This window comes from Mytilus trossulus, chromosome 6 (genome assembly GCF_036588685.1).
Source record: "Mytilus trossulus isolate FHL-02 chromosome 6, PNRI_Mtr1.1.1.hap1, whole genome shotgun sequence".
Lineage (NCBI taxonomy): Eukaryota > Metazoa > Mollusca > Bivalvia > Mytilida > Mytilidae > Mytilus > Mytilus trossulus.
In genome coordinates, this window is record NC_086378.1 from 53,781,410 (window position 1) to 53,788,403 (window position 6,994).

The window sequence follows — 6,994 nt, forward strand, 5'->3', positions numbered from 1 at the left end:
GGATGTCCCCGTAGTATTTTCGCCTAGCTTTAAAAAGATAAGTACAAAATGAACAGTATGAGCGACAGAAATGCAGCCATAACCGACAGTAAATATATTGTTTTCAGCGTTTCGCAGTATAGAAAAAAAAAATACTGTCTTAAAGTTCCTATAATATTTTGTATGGGTCAATGATCTATGATTTCATACGGCAGGTGACCTAATGTTTTGTTATGGTAATTTGTTTTTCGCGGGTTCATGAAAAAATTGTCTAGGTGGTCATTCTAGCCGTAGACATCGTACAGTTAAAATGTTAGAGCCGGTACAGCTAGATTCTTTGATTAAACAACGTGTCAAAAAGCTGTTTCAACTGCACAGAATGATATTGTACATCACATGGACAGAATTATCAAAAGCAGTTTTGACATTTTTCAAAAGTAGACGAACAAAAATCAACGACAATTGTCAGAAACACAACTTGCCAAGATTGAAAAGATGAATTCGGACAACTAAGTGTTCAACAGAAAGGGGAATGCAGAACAATTTAGATTAATTCCAAAGTTGCCAACAAGATGAAGGAAGCTAGATGTTTTCTGAGGGAAGACCCGGAGCAAATCGAACAGACCCAAAAGGCAGCACAAAGTATCAGTGAAAGTTTGGATATATTACGTCTCACACAAAAATTGGTTAAATTGGCAGACCCATCCGAGAGTGGCTGGAAAACAGTGACAGAATATGAAACTCATAGTCTGGCCGTCGATTCTGAAGATGAGAAACGAATCACCAGAGCCAAAACGAAAGCTGCACGTACAATCAAGAACGAGAAACAAAGTTAACAGCATAGATCAACCCCTTACAGTACTTCTTAATCGTCGAGATTTTATTCCAACGCACCAAGGAATAATTTTCCAGATCAACGCCCAGGGAAATGTTATGAGTGTGGTATTCCCGGACATTGGAGGGTCAACCATCAAACTGGTGCTTTTGGTGCAACAATGCAAAGAAACAAGATTGACAAGATAAGTAAAAATGTAAATAGTTTTGATAAAACTGTAAAAAAAACTTTGATAGTTTTGACAGAAGAACAATTGTTAAAGATACGCATTCACAATTCGTAAAGGTTGATAACACATTTAAAAGTACAGTTACAAAGGTGAACTCTAACGATTCACCGATAAACATGTTACGCAACGCGTACATTTATTGGCAAAGTATTAATGCAAACGACTACATGCATATTCTTAGGATAGAGATGGTTACAGAGTTCCGTTTTATACAGAACCTGAAAGCTATAGTTTAAGGAACAATAAGACAGCATTTGATAATGCAGAGTTTGTTGGATCCGAGATCACTAAGTTAATTAGTCGGGGTTGTATATCTCAAGTACCCGAGTTATATAAAGTAGTCAATCCTCTCACAATTGCGAGAAATCAAGAAAAAAATCAGACTTATTCTTGACTGCTGGCATATAATAAACCCCATGGCCACTTACAACAATTTAGGTTCAAGATGCTGTTAAAGCTAGTCATATGTTCAAAAAGGGGGAATATCTATTTACGTACGATCTTCGATCAGCATGTCATCATATTGAAATATTCCAAGATCACGAAACGTACTTAGGTTTCAGTTGGTTTCATGAATATGAAAAAGTAACAAAATACTACGTTTTTAACGAATTATCTTTTGGTATAAGTACAGCAGAATACATATTTATTAAGGTTGTTAGATGCATTGTAAAATATTTAAGAGATCAAGGATAACAGATTATAATTTATCTTTAGGTGGGGGCAAGTGAAATTAGTAAGGCTAATTTCTGTAGCTTAACTGTACGTTATGTTTTAAGATCGGCTGGTTTTTTAATTGCCGAAAAAAAGTGTAGTTGGGAACCAAGTCAATCAGTTACTTGGTTAGGTTTGGTGTGGGACATGAAATATGGTATTGTTTATGTGACAGAAACTAGATTGAATAAGTTGAAAATTACGCTGAATGTGATTATTCACAGGTTGGGAAAAGGGGAAATAAAAGAACCAGCCATGTTTTTGGCGTCCATTATTGAATAGATTATTTCTATGCCAGGGGCAATGGGCCCAGTAGTACGCTTGCGTACAAGGAGTATGTACGATTGCTTATTGTATAGAGCAAGTTGGAATGCTCCTGTGCTTTTGAATAGCAAAGCATTAGATGGAATTGTTTTCTGGAAGAAAAACGTAGCCATACTGAATGGCAGAGATTTGAGTATAGTGGAACAGTACCCTTGCATTGCTTATATTGATGCCCCCGGTATAGGTTTCGGAGGGTATGCTGTCAGTATCAGTGATACTGAAGTTATGGGTAGTTGGAATTCTGTAGAAAGTTTGAAAAGAGTTAGAAGCTGTATTTTGAGTTTTGTTGTCATTACTAGTAATATTACAAGGTGAAACAATTGAATAGTATACTGATAATCAAAATATTGCTTACATTATTAAGCAAGGTAGTAGAAAAGGCGATCTACAATTAATCGATATCAAGATAGCCAATGCATGTAAGCTTAAACATATTGTATTGTTACCACAATGGGTACCAAGAGAGGAAAACGTTAAAGGGGCACTAGCTGTAAAATTCAAGGTCATCGATTTGACTCAAATTCTCATATTTGTTTTATAACAATATAAAACATTTATCCAAACTACCAAAAGTCTAAAATAAACAGTATACATAGCATGGTGTAGATAATATGTAGGTTTGTTTCGTGTGTATGTTAGCCCAGACGCCATCTAATTAACTATTGATTTGACCCCAGATTACCATATAAGCGATGTAAACATAAATAACGATATAAAACAAATTAAACCAACACGTGCAATTGGATTTTTTTAGGTCTGTTTGATTTGATCTTATAGATTAAAAAATTATGTTTATCATTGTTTTAACCGTATAAGAATGATTTTATATAGATCGAATCAGTAATCAAATGATTTACTGTAGTTTCACTTTCATTGTTGACATTCTTTTTCTTTAAATAACCTGTACACGTATAATGGATGCGTTGTCAATCTTAAGTAAGATTTATTTTGTTCAATCAATAACGAAAGTGACATAGTGAAATAATAATTAGCTTTTAGCAGCCAAAATGGTTCAATTTTGTCAAATTAAGCAAAGAAACATTGATAATTACATCTTCACTTGCAAGTGAATTAGCCGACCTCAGTAAATCCGTATCCATGTGAATTTTAATGTAACCCCTAGCTAGATTTCAGAAAAATTGTCACAGATAAACTTGATGCTTAAATGGAAGAATCTTTGTTACATTCACATAGCAGCAACACCAATAGTAAATATTTTTATTCTTTTAAACGTTGGGAACAGTTTATATCTAAAGGAGGAGGAAAATCTACTCCCGCTTCTCCAATTCCCGTTCATTATACTTTACTCGTTTACTCGATAAAGGATCGTCTAAAAGTTTAGTGCAATCTGCCGTTTACGGGATCAAATCGGCGCATACCATTCAAGAAATTCAAGAACTGACAACAAATTATTTCGTTGTAAATTTAATGGAAGATGCAAAACGACAACCACACAGACCGCAGTGAAAAAGATCACATTACCGTAGATGTGTTGATAAATTTATGTTCCAAGTACAAAGATTGTAGAGATTTACTTGTTATACGGAATTTAACTATGATTATTTCATGTTTTGCTGGTTTGCTTCGTTATGATGAAGTAAGCGCTATTCATTGTAAGGATATCGTTTTCAAAGATGATAATTTTACAATCAAGATATTTAAGAGTAAAACTGATCAATATAGATTAGGTGACAAAATTGTCATTTGTAAACGAGAGTCAAATATCAGTCCATATTTATTATTGAAAAAGTATTTTTCAATTAGCTATGATTAATTCTGAATCAGATAAATTGTTATTTAGACCAATTTTCAGATCAACTCAAGTTTGTTCATTAACATATATAAAAATAAACGATTGAGCTATACCAGAGCTAGATAATGTATAGTTTCTAGGTTAAAAAAAAATATTTGTCCTGATTTAAACATTAATTTCATTCTTTGAGAGCAGGTGGGGCTAATGCAGCCACCAATTCAGATGTTTATTTCTATTATGATTTGATTAGTATTTTGCATTGTATTCATATTGCATTTCTCAAGCACGTTCTTTGTTTTTTCTAGTCTGTCTGCACGGCAAAATGCATATTTTAGTTGGCCAAAATTATTGTGTAGTTAGGACATTTATTTTTCAGCGTTCCGCAGTATAGCGGGAAAATACTGTCTTAAAGTTTCTATAAGATTTTGTGTGAATCAATGATGTATTATTTGATGGGTCAGGTGATCTATTGCTTTGTAATGTTAAATTGTTTTTCGCGGGTTCTTGAAAAAATGGTCTAGTCGGTCAATTTATCCGTGGACATCGTATAGTTAAACTTTCTTTTGCATAAAAAGATGGTTTTTTTTCTATAATCATGATGATGATGGAGTACGGCATCATTACCCAGAAACGGTTCTTGCATTGCTCCGTGAGCAGGTTTTCAAACTACATAAGTTGGTTTTTCCTGGGTGGCGAGTGTTCGTTTATGACGGCTATTTATAATATGATATTTAACATTTGTAATGCTCTTAGAAGTTAATAGATATGTATTACGATTGTTGCCGGAAGTAATTTTTGGTTCACAAAGTTGTGTGTTAAATTACTTACTATAGATACTATTACTGTTTCATATATGATGTTTGCATATGTATATATGAGATTATTGTGTTGTAATGAATTTTGAATTTGGTTAAATGCTGGCTTTAGTCTGTCTGCACGGCAACATGCACATTTTATTGAGTCTAATTTAGTTGGCCAAAATTATTGTGTAGTTAGGACAGTCTGGTGATCTAGATTTGACAACCATGCTTTTGTGGATGATTAAATATTTCGAGTCTTAAATGAATTGAAGGTTTATTATGCTGTTTTTCTAAATGACATGGATTTCATAACATAAAAATAAGAAGAAATGTTATGGTTTCCAATTCAATGAAACAACTCGTCAGCAGCCAATATGGCGTACAAATGATCAAATGTATGTCACCAAACGACAGTCAACAATGAACAAAACCAAAAACCGCTAAGTAAGCTTTATATATATATTAAAAAACTACTATAAATCAATTGTCTATAGATAACGGAAAACAGCAATTGAACCATGCCAGGAGTTTAATTGTTACTATTTATATTTTCTAAAAACTATATCATGTATGCCACTCAAATAAGGATACTTGCAAACTACTTGTTTGGTACACTGCATCTTGTATCAACACTTCATACTATCATACTTACAATATGGGTTTAATATAACGGTATTACTCATGTTCGACACTTTTCCAAGGTCATCAGTTGCCTGACATGATATGATCGTTCCATTATCCATCTTCGTAAGATTGTGCATTATATATATATTGTTTTTTGTTTCCCCTCTTTTATTCCCGAAAAATTGATATGACAGGTGTGCAGATATATTTCCAGGCCATCGTTGAGCCGTTGAATTACATAAAAAGGTAATGTTATCACCGACAAATGGATTTTTAGGTCGAAGGGTTACTGTTGGTTTTGTTGGTAGAGCTTAAAAAGAAAGAGATAAGGTAATTTTAAAGAGCCGGATATCCTGTATAATCATCTGTATATTGTTTAAGACTACATAAATAAATAACAGTTATATTGGTATATGTGTTTCAGTGTTTTTAGGTTGCGGTCTGAAATTTCCAAATTTATTTTGATCCGGTCATGATATTTTGTGCTCTAGGTAGGAATCCCGTAACATTTAGTTCTTTAATGATATGCATATTTATCCGGTTGCATGGGCTCAAATCTATTAAAACATGTTCAAAATTACACGTTGAAGTTGGATACATACTATATCAATTATATTGATATTTTCATTTTTTTTCAAATGTAAATAATTACATGTAGATACAAATGACAGTTTTTCGTTAAATATAGCATAACCAGCAGCATGTTGAATAGTAAGCTGTAAAAAGTGTTACAAACCTGAATTAATATATTTGCAGGAAAGGATAGTATCTCTACGAAAAAAATGTAAACTAGTTGTCTCTTTAAACATTTTTCAATAAAATTCTCGTAAGCAAAACATATAATGTAACATTTATCCCTACAATTATGAGCTTGATCCATATGTGAAAAATATGAATACACAATGTATGTTTGTTTTCAAATATGGATGATTAAGTCTTATTGTAAACTAAATTTTTTCTTCTTGTATTTTCCTAATATAAGATCTTGATTAACACGGACTACAAAACTGTCATCAAACGAAAATTATAGGCAAGGGTGAAACCAGGTTTTATTACTTCACATATAATAATGTTAAAGAATGAAATTGTTTATTTCTTTTATTTTTGTGTATAACCAGTTGTAGTGTATAATGACTCACATATTCACTGTAAGTACTTACATTGTACATTCACTGATATATCTTTTATCTTTTTCCTGCCTTTTACTTCAGGATGATCTACCCGGCAACGGTAGGTTCCGGCGTGATTCCTCGTTATTGTCGGAACATGTACACTCCGGTTGTTGTTTGAAATGAATTCATGTTTGACGGGTTCGAATTTACCTGCCATGTTTTGTTTCCAAATGTAATTACATTCAGGAGTACAGTTTGCAATACAATGTATGGGACCTAGTGCAGTTCCTTCTGTTACATTTACATTTCCGATTTCAACTTCTACTACAACATTTTCAGGACCATCTACAACATTAGAAAACATACCCACTTTTCTAGAAATAAGTTATCAAAGGTACCAGGCTTATAATTCCATACGTCAAAAGAGCGTTTATTTTACATAAGACTCATCATTTACTCTCAGATCTAAAACGTTACAAAGCCAAACAAGTATAAAGTTCAGTATTAAGGACCAAAATTTCCAAAAAGTTGTGCCAAACACGGTTAAATTAATCTTTGCCTGGAATATGAAAAATCTTTGTATTTCGACTTATTCATACTTTTGCAAGCAGTTAATTTATAACA